The 12,573-nt window shown below is 36.1% G+C and overlaps 1 protein-coding gene across 4 annotated transcripts in view; it reads left to right on the top strand.

The window, feature by feature from the left end:
• The first annotated feature begins 1,679 nt into the window (after positions 1 to 1,679).
• The window catches only part of MANEA (mannosidase endo-alpha), a 60,393-nt gene continuing 49,499 nt past the window's right edge, over positions 1,680 to 12,573 (top strand). For all 4 annotated transcript variants that reach the window (XM_084960437.1, XM_001927384.5, XM_084960448.1 and 1 more), the window contains exon 1: positions 1,680 to 1,826. The gene's annotated coding sequence lies outside the window, so the exon portion shown is untranslated. The remainder of the gene's footprint in view (positions 1,827 to 12,573) is intronic.

The raw sequence follows: 12,573 nt of genomic DNA on the forward strand, positions 1-12,573 counted from the left end.
ATTTCCATCCCACACCCCCAGCACATCCCCCCACCTCCCTAATTACCTCCTTCGGAAACCATAAGTTTTTCAAAGTCTGTGAGTCAGTATCTGTTCTGCAAAGAAGTTCATTCTGTCCTTTTTTCAGATTCCACATGTCAGTGAAAGCATTTGATGTTGGTGTCTCATTGTTTAACTGACTTCACTTAGCATGATAATTTCTAGGTCCATCAAAGTTGCTAAAAATGCCAGTATTTCATTCCTTTCAGTGGCTGAGTTATATGCCTGTGTATATGTACCACATCTTCTTGATCCACTCCTCTGTCAATGGGCATTTAGATTTCCATGTCTTGGCTATTGAAAATAGTGCTGCAATGAACATTGGAGTACATGTGTCTTTTCAATTCATGGTTTTATCTGGATAGATGCCCAGGAGTGGGATTGCTGGATCAAATGGTCGTTCTATTTTTAGTTTTCTGACGAATCTTTGTACTATTTTCCACAGTGGTTGCACCAATTTACAATCCCACCAACAGTGTAATAGGGGTCCTTTTTCTTCATACCCTCTCCAGCATTTATTGTTTGTAGATTTTTTGATGATGGCCATTCTGGCTGGTGTAAGGTGATACCTCAGAGTGGTTTTGATTTGCATTTCTCTAATGAGGAGTGATGTTGAACATCCTTTCATGTGTTTTTTGGCCATCTGTATGTCTCCTTTGGCGAATTGTCTATTTAGATCTTCTGCTCATTTTTTGATTTTTTTTTTTTTTTTTTTGGTATTGAGCTGCAGAAGGTGTTTATAAATTTTGGAGATTAATTCCTTGTCAGTTGATTCATTTGTAAATATTTTCTCCCATTCTGTGGGTTGTCTTTTCGTTTTGTTTAGGGTTTCCTTTGCTGTGTAGAAACTTTTAAGTTTAATTAGCTCTCATTTATTTTTGTTATTATTCTTTTTTAAAATGTGCACATATGGGATACATTCATATATGTATATTTCACAATTAAAATTTGTTTAAAAAAATCCACCGAGATTTTAAACAGAGCCTTTAACAAAATTGTTTACATCAGCAACTTTATACTGTGAGCGAGGGTTTCCTAATTACTATGTAACCAAACAAAACAGAGAATTCCCTTGGCTTCTGAGGCTGATGCAAGGTGATGACCTTCACCTGTAACCCCTTATTTCAAGAGTTGTACTTCACAGCTGCCTCACTGTTCTCAAAGATTTAAGTATTCCCACAGAAATGCGATTTTATACATTTGCAAATTAAAACTGTCCTCTCTGTCGACTTTTAGCTTCCAAGTAGTTTCTTTTTCCTTTCTCTCTCTCTCTCTCTCTTTTTTTTTTTTAAAGGCAAACGGTTGCTTAATTTTAAAAGTTTGAAAACATCCAGTGTACTCAGAGCTTTTGCAACTTTTGGACACCTCACATCAAAAAACAGCACTCCTCTATTAGTGAAACTTCTGAGCGGAACCTTAGAAGACTTGGTTTCTAAGAGAGGAATGGGTCATTTCTAGTTGGGGAAAGAGAAGGAAGTCCAGCCCAATGCCACCTTGCCCCTCTGCTCCACTCCTTGGATGCTCAGAAAAAGCTCTCCCCCTTTCACGCATTCACATTCGTGTTCCTCACAAACCAGAGGCGCCTGTGCCTTGAAACCAGTGCCCCACCCACTCAAAGTCCCGCCCCGCCAGGCCCCGCCCTTCCAGGCTCCCGAAAGCCCTGCGCGCGCCCTTTGGGCGGCGGGGCTGGCTGGGCTCGCAGAAGAGCGGCCGCGGCCTCTGCGTGTTCTTCGCCTTCAACGTTTCTGGCGGCCGAGTCTCTACCGGTAGCTGGATTCCAGACCCTGGTGAGTAGCTGGTAGATTCAGGGCCTTGCAGACATGTTGCGGCCGGCATTGGGCCCACCAGCGGCGCCTGCGCGCTCACCTGCCTATCAGTCTGCCAACGGCCTTTGACCCCGTGCCCAGAAGGGCGGCCGTGGGCGGAGTCGCGCTGCGAGCCTTGGGATCTCGGGACTTCCCACTTTGTCACTCCTACCCCTTATTTTGTCTGGGTTATTTTTATTGCCTTCTATCCTACTTTATCCCGACCCCGCCGGCCTCGTCTCCACCACTTCTTTGTAGCTGAACCTCCTGTCGCCTTGGTTTTCCTTTCTTTCCCCAAGTTGGGAAGTTCCGGAGTCACGGAAGCTTTTCAGCACCTAGTCCTTTTGTCGGCAAACTCGGCCTTGAGCCTTGGGGCGAGTGGAAAGGTCGGGGCCTGTTGGGCTTGGGCTGCAGCAGGAAGGTGGTGATGGCCGGTCCCTAGACACCTGGGCACCGGGAGAGAGGAGAGCGAGGATGGCGAGACCGTCGCATTGATAGTTTTTCCATTCACCTGTTCACGTTTGGCACTATCATCTTAGACTTATCTTTTACTAAGTCTCAGGATGCATCCATACTGGAATAGTACCTTTTCCCTTTTTTCCAAAGGACCAAATTGAATTCAGGCAGTTAGGATAGTTTGTTTTTGTTTCATTTTCGCAAGACCCTACGGATAATATTTAAGGGAAATTGGAAGTGCTTAAAGAAATAATTAAAACAAGGGAGGCTAATGTTAATTATATGACTTTTAAAAAAAAAAGCAAATGGAACAGGGATGAGTACATTAAAGTATTTTTTATGTTTATGTTATTTAGACAGTAGTTTGGAAGAAAAATACAAAATAAAATCTAGATCTTGGTAATATTAAGTCACGTTGTTTGCACATCATTTTTATGACACTGTGTTACTCCATTCATATTGAGCTATATGTAAACCTCGAAAAAATAGTTTTGTACAGTGAGTCTTGTGGGTTTTCAGGACCTACGCATAAAACATTACCAGAGCTCTTGCTGTTAGTCACATGATGAATAGTAAGTGTATAAGAAAATAAGATTTCTTCAGATTAAATGTGGACTGCAGTTTATGAGTAGGTAATGGATAATCATTGTCTTCTAAGCCCATAATCTTTAAATCAAAACGTGACCACATGTCACCAGTTTTCATTTGTCACAATTTACAGTGTTAATAATCTCTATAAACTTGATTTGTCTGAAATGTAGGATGATGGAATGACATAAGAGGAAGAGCTTGAGTTCTAGAGCGGTACTTGCTCTGCTCCACACTAGTTGCTTAACCTCAGACAGGTTACTTAGACACTTGTTAGCCCAGAGGCTTGGAAAAAGTTCCCAACTGCTCTGTACTTTGGTTCTGTCATCTGTAAAATGTTGTTGAAAAGAAGTTCTACTTCATAGATTGCTAAGATTAAAATGGATGAGATTATGCCTAACTCATTTCTTTTGACAAAAGGGTACAAGTGTTTACATTAAAACCAACTTGGGAAGGAACCCTGGGTACAGAAATTGATTTTGAAAATTCCAGGTGTGTCTTCTGGTATTAGTTATGTTTATCTTCAGTGGTTTCTTAGAAAATAATATTAGGAAAAGGGGAAAAAAAATCACCAGAAATCTGTATAAGAACAGGATAGCAGCAAATACTTTTTGAAATTGTAATTGATATCATACTGATTGTGATCACTTATACCTCACCAGGCCTCCAAGTCCAAAACAAACTTTTCAAAGATTAAAAGACCTCCGAGTCACAAAGCACAGTGTAGAAACCACAGAGTTTCAAAAGAACCTATTATGTATTACTTCTCTGCATTATTATGTCATGTAAACTGCCCTTTGAAGATAACAAATTTTAGTTATCTAATACCTTGGGTAGGTTACTGCTTTGGGAAACTGTCTATCTGCAGTTAACTTGTAACTTTTTTTTTCTTTCAAGTGATTGCTGAAACTTTTTTGTTGTTGAAGCCAAATAAACAGTTCCTCCACTCCTTTCCTACTAAAGATCATTAGACCTGTTAGGCATCTCAAGTTTCCTAGCTTTGCTAAGTTGGACTTGGTAATATTTTATTGAAATGGGTTTTTGGTATTTTTGGATCTATTTATCTATAATTCTTCCTATATATGTTCAGTATAGACTTTAAACATGTCCAATGTAGGTATAGTTAATAGAATCTTATTTATATGCATACTTCCCAGAGAGATACCAATATTAAAAATACATATAAATAAGTAGCATGATACAACACATAAAGAAAGAAATGCCAATTTAAAAAGCAAGTAATGCTGTGACAGTAAATTATATGGGAAAGTGAGTTCTTTTCACTTTGGAATCATTAGGAGAGGTGTCACGAAGAGGCAACATTTCAGCTTTGTCTTGAAGAATTAGAGTAGTATTTCAAAAGGTAGCCATATGGAGATGAAGTATTTATTTTATGATTTTTATTTATTATAGTTGATTTAGTGTTCTTTCTATTTCTACTATATAGCAAAGTGATCAGGTTATACATATATACATACATTATTTTCCTCACTTATCCTCAATCATGTTCCATCATAAGTGCCTGGATACAGTTCCCTGTGCTACACAGCAGGATCTCATTGCCTATCCGCTCCAAACACAATACTTTGCATCTACTAACCTCCAAATTCCCAGTCCATCCCACTCCCTCCCCTTTCCCGTTGGCAGGTGGTACATATACACAAGTCTGTTCTCCAAGTCCATGTGGTACATATACACAATGGAATACTACTCAGCCATAGAAAAGAACAAAATAATGCCATTTGCAGCAACATGGATGGAACTAGAGATTCTCATACTAAGTGAAGTCAGAAAGAAAGGCAAGTACCATATGATATCACTTATATCTAGAATCTAATGTATGGCGCAAATGAACCTTTCAACAGAAAAGAGATATTTAGAGAGAGTAAACTATGCATTGGTTATTGATTGCTTGCCAGATACTCATCTTTAATAACAATCATCAGAAAAAATAATTGTTCATATTTATTCAGTGTTACAACAAGCCAGAAATGATTCTAAGTGTTTTGCAATACTAACTTCTTTCATCCTCACAGAAATCCTATGGGTGAGGTAATAACTCATTACAAAGGTGAGAAAAGGAGCAGGGAAAAACCAGGTCACATATAGGTGAAATAGCTGAAAGATGCCCAGCGAGAATTTGAACTCAGGCATTTGACTGCAGAGCCCATACTTTTAATCACAATGGTCTGCTGCCTTTATTTAGGTTGAGATGACTTTCTGTTCATTGAGATCTGGAGGTGGGGTTGGAGCCAGGGGATCACCTATAATGATATGATAAACAGTTTTAGTGAATGAATTAAATAAGTAATGTAAAAGGAAAAGAGCGAGCAGCTTAAGAAATTAGATTTATAGGCAAGAGGGGGAAAAAGGCAGCTTTTATAAACAGGTGTTTTGTGTTCATCCTGTAGCTCTGAGGAATAAATATAAAAATATCTCACAACTATTCATTTCCTACATTTCTTCACTGTTCATTTTTAAAAACCCAATTAGTATTTACATTTGATTTAAAATTACCCTTTTGCATTTTATTTCACATATATTTCTTGTGTGATTTACAGAGAACTTTTTAGGTAGCAGGTAATTTTTTTTTTAAGATAAAAAAAAGAACTCAGGGTCACAGAGTTAGGTCAACATAGCTGACTTGAACTTAGATCTTCAAATTCTAAAATCAATATTCTTTCCACTGTATATATCTTGACTCTTGCATGCATTTCACTCCTTTCAGGTGATCAGCATTTCAAAAATCAATGTCTTAGTAATTTCTAAATCCAGTAATTATTTCTTCTGTTCTCTGTGGTTTGTCATTATTCATTAGCATTAATTGTTTCTTTATGAAATACCTAACCCCCAAAAAACTTCTTCCTTAAGAAATGTTCTAATTTTAGAAGACAGCATAAGAAAATATTACTGAAAAATGATTACTCAGAGGTAATCATTCTATGTGTTTAAGTAGACTTCCTCTATATATCTTTAATATAGTTGAGATCATAATTACGTCCCTTTTTTTTTTTTTTCTATTTCATGGCTTGTCAAAATTCTCACTTTCGTTAAGCAAAGGAAAAGATTTGTTTATATCTTGACAACTTGGAGATTTTAGGACCGCAAATCATAGCAGCAGGGCAGAATGTTTGTATCATCTCTTTATTCCTCTGCACAGGGCTGTCACATACATACATAGGCTGTCACTTTCTGCATTCCTGCAGTGCAGAGCTTGAGGGACTGTTGGAGTTTGCCCTTTTCGGAACTAAGCAGGTGTTATGTTAACTGTTCATGTTCTCCCGTTTGCTGATGATAATCTTTTTTTTTAATTTCAATTTTCAAATAATTTTAGACAGTGAAGAGTTTCAAAAATAATACAAACAACTCAACAATCCGTTTATTTTTCCTGCATTTTCACCAAATTGTAATATTTTGCCACATGTGCTTTATTATTACACACACATTCATATATTACATTGTATATAATTTTACATAATATGTGTAATAGTTCTACATATGTATTTATGCATACATGTATATGTACACACATATATGTATGTGTGTGTATGCGAGTGTCCTAATATGTTGACTAATGTTTCCTCATGATTAGATCCAGATTAATTTTGATTGAAATATAACAGCAGTGATTCTGTTTTCTTCTTAGGGCATCCTCTCTGTAGACTCATATCTATTTATTCAGAATTAACTGATGAAGTTAATTTTGATCACTTGTTTAAAGTGGTATCTTCTGGGTTCTGCACTGTTAAGTTACTGTGTCTCCCTTCATAGTTAATTAGCTATCTTGAGGGGAGATATTTTGCTGATATGTAGATATCCCGTTCCTCATAAACTTTAATCTCTCATTTAATATCCATTTCCATTAATGAGTCTTTCTTGATACAGTTATTACCATGGTTGTAGTCACATAGTGATAGTCTAATTCCATTATTCTATCTAAATTTATAAGTTGATATTCTGAGTCTTCTTTATTCCATATATTTATTTTCACGTTTAAAAAATCAATATAGAATCATGAATTCCTATTTTAATATCTGTAATTTATTATTAATTATTTTGATGCTAAAATTGTCCCAGATTTAGTCAGTAATTGCCCCTTGAAGTTGGCTCCTGTGTCCTGTGAACATGTCTCTGCATTTTTTGAGTACTTACCAACTTTCAGGCAAGATGAGCCAGGTTCTTATCATACTTTCCTAGCCACATCTTTTGGGGTTTTTTTTTTTTTTTTTGGTCTTTTTGTCTTTTCCAGGGCTGCACTGCAGCATATGGAGGTTCCCAGGCTAGGGATTGAATCAGAGCTGTAGCCGCCGGCCTACACCAGAGCCACAGCAATGTGGGATCCAAGCCATGTTGCAACCTACACCACAGCTCATGGCAACACCAGATCCTTAACCCACTGAGCGAGGCCAGGGATTGAACCCGCAACCTCATGGTTCCTAGTAGATTCGTTGACCACTGAGCCACAACGGGAACTCCCCTAGCCACATTCTTGAAATCATCATTTCTCCAAGGAACCTGGTTCTGTTAAATAGAGAAGGGTATGTAAAAATCACAATCTTGGCATCAGATGTGTTCATTGTTGCCAAGGTTTCTTTGGTCGTATACTCTCTCAGCAGAGTTAGGAAATAATGTGAATATATTTACATGTGTGCACACAAACACACACCAATTTATTGATCTTTTAAAAGCTATACATCCATACTGATACTGCCAATTATAGTCTGACAACGCAAGTTTCATTTTAACCTCCCACTTTCTACATTTGTAATGCATTTTTTTTGTCAGTAAAACACCTGGGCCCCATTTCCCAACTTAGACTGCTTATTTTTACAATACTCATTATGTATTTAAGAATTGCTAACCAGTATCATTGCAAAAATAATCCACCTACTAATGGGAATTTAACATTTAATTTTTTTTTTGTTTTGAGTATATGAAATATAACATGGCTCAAAATGACAGAACTACATAAAAAGGTATACTCAGAGAAAAGTTAACTTTCATTCCTCAGCCCTCTATCCTCTTTTCATCTTTCCATATCTTCCACATGGTTTCCCTCTACCCACTGTAGATAATCAACCTTATTATATTCTTGTTTTTCTGTGTTTCTTTTGCTCACTTTAGAAAATGTATCTTTTTATTTGCATTTTGCTTTTTTCAGTATATCCATAAAATCCCTTTATGTCAACTCAAAGAGCTCTTCATTTTTTTCTGAGTATTCAACATTGTACAATTATAAACAATGCTGTATATAAATTTATTTACTACTATGTTGTGTATTTTCAAGGTAAATTCCATGAAGTAGGGTTGCTGAGTCAAAAGAAAATGGTTGTGTAATTGTTAGATATTTTCAGATTCATAAAAAGGTTGTACAAATATGTATTCACTAGCAGTGTATGGGAGTGCTTGTTTTCTCACTGTCTTGTCACCAAGATGTGTGTGTGTTTTTAAGATTTTACTGGAATATAGTGACTCACAGTGTTGTGTTAGTTTCAGATGTCCAGCAAGGTGAATCAGTTATACATATACATATATTCTTTTTCAGATTTTTTTTCCCATATAGGCCAGAGTATTGAGTAGATCCCCCCGTGCTATAGGTAGGTTCTTCTTACTTAACCATTATATATATAGCAGTGTGTATATGCCAATCCCATCCTCCCAGTTTATCCCTCCCTTCAGCATTTCCCCTTTTGTAATCATAAGTTTGGTTTTAAAATCTTAAGAGTCTGCTTCTGTTTTGTGAACAGGTTTTTTTGTATCATCTTTTATTAGATTCCACATGTAAGCAATATCATATTTGTCTTTGTGTGTCTTACTTTACTTAGTAAGGTAATTTCTATGTCCATCCATGATGCTGCAAATGGCATTATTTTGTTCTTTTTATGGCTAATATTCCATTGTATATATGTGGCACATCTCTTTTATCCATTCCTCTGTTTATGGACATTTAGGTTGCTTCCATGTTTTAGCTGTTAGAAATAATCCTGCAGTGAGCATTGGTGTGCATATATCTTTTCAAATTATGGTTTTCTCCAGATATATTCCCAAGAGTGGGATTGCTGGATCATATGATAGTTCTGTATTTAGTTTTTTTAAATGAAAAGACAACTTATGGAATGGGAGAAAATAGTTACAAATGATGCAACTGACAAAGGCTTAATTTCCAAAATATACAAACAACTCATACAACTCAACAATAAAACAAAAAACCCAATCAAAAAATGGGCAGAAGACCTAAATAGACATTTTTCCAAAGAAGACGTACAGATGGCCAGTAGCACATGAAAAAAATGCTCAGAACAAATGGTGGGGGAAAAAATGTAATTGTAATGTATACATGTAAGGATAACCTGACCCCCTTGCTGTACAGTGGGAAAATAAAAAAAAAATTATAAAAAAAAATGCTCAGCATCACTAATTATTAGAGAAATGCAAATCAAAACTACAACGAGGTACCACCTCACACTGGTCAGAATGTCCATTATTAATATGTCTACAAATAATAAATGCTGGAAAGGGTCTGTCAAAAAGGTAACCCTCCTGCACTGTTGGTGGGAATGTAAATTGGTATAATGGCTATGGAAAACAGAATGGATATTCCTCAGAAAACTAAATATAGAACTGTCATATGATCTAGCAGTTCCATTCCTGGGCATATATCTGGACAAAACTGTAATTCAGAAAGTTACATGCACCCGTATGTTCAGTGCAGCAGTATTCACAATAGTCAAGACATGAAAACAACCCAAATACCCATTGACAGATGAATGGATTAACATGGGGTACAAATGTACAATGGAAAACTATTCGCAGTAAAAAGAACAAAATAATGCCATTTTGCAGCAACATGGATGCTACTAGAGATCTCATACTAAGTGAAATAAGTGAGAAAGAAAGACAAATTCCATAGATATCACTCATATGTGGAATCTAAAATATGTCACAAATGAACCTATCTACAAAACAGAAACAGACTCATAGACATGGAGAACAAACTTGTGGTTGCCAAGAGGGAGGGGGGAGTGTGATGGACTAGGTGTTTGGGGTTAGTAGATGCAAACTATTACACTTAGAATGGATAAGCAATGAGATCATACTGGATAGCACAAGGAGCTGTAGTCTCTTAGGATAGACCTTGATGGAAGACAATACAAGAAAGGGAATGTATATATATATATGTACAACTGGGTGGGTCACTTTGCTGTTCAGCAGAAATTGGCAAAACATTGTAAATCAACAATACTTTAATAAAAATTTTTAATATAGTTTTGTAAGGAACCTCCATACTGTTTTCCATAATGTTTGTAACAATTTACATTCTCACCAACAGTGTGGGAGGGTTCCCTTTTCTCCACACCCTCTCCAGCATTTATTGTTTGTAGACTCTTTTTTTTTTTTTCTTTTTTTCTTTTTAGGGCTGCACCTGTGGCATGTGGAAGTTCCAAGGCTAGGGGTCAAATGGGTGTTGCAGCTGCCAGCCACAGTCACAGCAACGTGGGATTCAAGCTTCCTCAGTGACCTACACCCTAGCTCACTGCAACACCAAATTCTTTACCTACTGAGCAAGGCCAGGGATCAAACCTGCATCCACATAGATACTAACCACAGGTTTTTATACCACTGAAGCACAACAGGAACTCTCGTTATAGACTTTTTGATGATGGCCAGTCTGACTTGTGTGAGGTGATAATAACCTCATTGTAGTTATGATTTGCATTTCTCTAATAATTAGTGGTGTTGAGCATCTTTTCATGTGTGTTTTGGGTGTCTTTGGAGAAATGTCTATTTAGATCTTCTGCCCTTTTTTGATTGTGGTTTTTTTTATATAAAGTTGTATGAGATGTTTGTATATTTTGGAGCTTAATATACACACATCTTGTCAGTAGCTTTGTTTGCAAAGATTTTCTCCCATTCTGTGGATTGTCTTTTTGTTTTCTTTATGGGTTCAAACTCTGCTATAATAAACCTTTGTGTGGTTTTAATTTAATTTACATTTTTGTCATTTTGAATGACATACAAGATCTTGCAAATATTTTCATTCATTATTTCAGTTGTCCTTTCAATGTTATGTGTGTGTGTATATATATCTTTTAAAATAATGCAGTTAAATTAACCTCTATTTATTTATTGCATCTGAATTCTGAGTTATAAGTATCAAAAGTCTTTCACTATACTAAGGATATAGGGAATTCAGGTGGGATTATGTAAGTATTTGAATGATTCTGAGCCCTACACTTTACGTTATTCTTTGAGAGATAAGAAATAGGGAGGTTATTTAACACCTCTGACTCAAAAGTAGTAGCAGAGAAGCTGAGACTATAAGTAAATAGTGGCATCTGAGAAGATGAACAGGTCTTTCAGTAGTTTCATGGCTCTGTGGGAACTAAAATTAGAATTCAGGGCACTTCCAAGGCCCGTTCTAGATGAGGGATTTTGATAAATACCTATGACTTTGATTTCAAAACTCATGGGTATGAGAGAGTAAAGATGAATCAGAAATAAGACAAATATTTACAACACCTTAACATTAGTTTTTAAAATTTCAATCTCTGATTATAAGATCATCTTCCTCTACCCTAGAAGTCTTCAGGAAGCAAAAATAATTGGAGTTCCCTTCGTGGCTCAGTGGTTAATGAACCCGACTAGTAACCATGAGGTTTCGAGTTTGATCCCTGGTCTTGCTAGTGGATTAAAAAAAAAAGCAAAAATAAGCTTTCTCAGAAGGAAAATAACATACAGGGCCTCACATTGTCTCTGAAAATGTTCCTACATGATGCTAGCATACAAAAAAGAATACTGTCAAGATATTAACAGGAAAAAGCTAAACAGGTAATAGAAACAGAGCCCTAAGGTCCAAATTCAGGTTATTAGAAGTAGACTTACAATAAATGCGATTGAAAAATTCAAGGAATTATAAGAGAAGAAAATTTTAGCAGAGAGTAAATGTCTTAGAGAAAATTCAAATGGAAATTCTAAGACTGAAATTAATAAGTCATAGCCGAAGAAAATTAGAAAACTGATAGTTCAGAAGTAAATATTCAGACTAAAGCATGGAGAGACAAAAGAGGGAAAATTTTTTTTTTAAAAGAATGTTTAAGAAACACATGGGACATAAAATTCTGATATGTGTAGTGTATTCCATGATGACAGGTGAGAGATCAAGAGAGCAATAATTGAGCAAAGGCAGTATTTGGAGAGATAGTGTTCAAAGCTAAGGAAAGATATCAACCCACAGATGGAAAAGGCACTTTGAACCTAAAGTAGGATAAATGTTAAGAGGACCATACTCCTATATATTCCATAGGAAAACAAGTAAAAACCAAAGGAGAAGAAAAAAATATTAAAAGTAGCCAGAGAAAAAGAAAACACATTATTTTTAAAGTCTTTAAGGAATCAAGAAGAAGAAAAAGAGAATAGTAGCTGAGTTTTCATCATAAGCACTCAAAGGCAGAAGGTAATGGGTGGTGCTGAAAGAAAATAATTACCAATATTGAAGTCAATATAAATAACTAAAAATGAAGGAGAAATAAAGATATTTTCAAACAGGTTAACTAATATGAAAAGGGTATCAGTAGCAGACCAAGACTAATGGCCCTATTAAAGGGAATTATTAATTCACCCTAAAGGAGATTATTTTGAATGGAAATATGGAAATATTTTCAGCACAGTACAGTACCTGAAGGGG

Source organism: Sus scrofa, chromosome 1, assembly GCF_054392235.1.
Source record: "Sus scrofa isolate SSC_HxYL_T2T_F1_AM1 chromosome 1, Sscrofa_HxYL_maternal_Yorkshire_Landrace_v2.0, whole genome shotgun sequence".
In the NCBI taxonomy this organism is placed as follows: Eukaryota; Metazoa; Chordata; class Mammalia; order Artiodactyla; family Suidae; genus Sus; species Sus scrofa.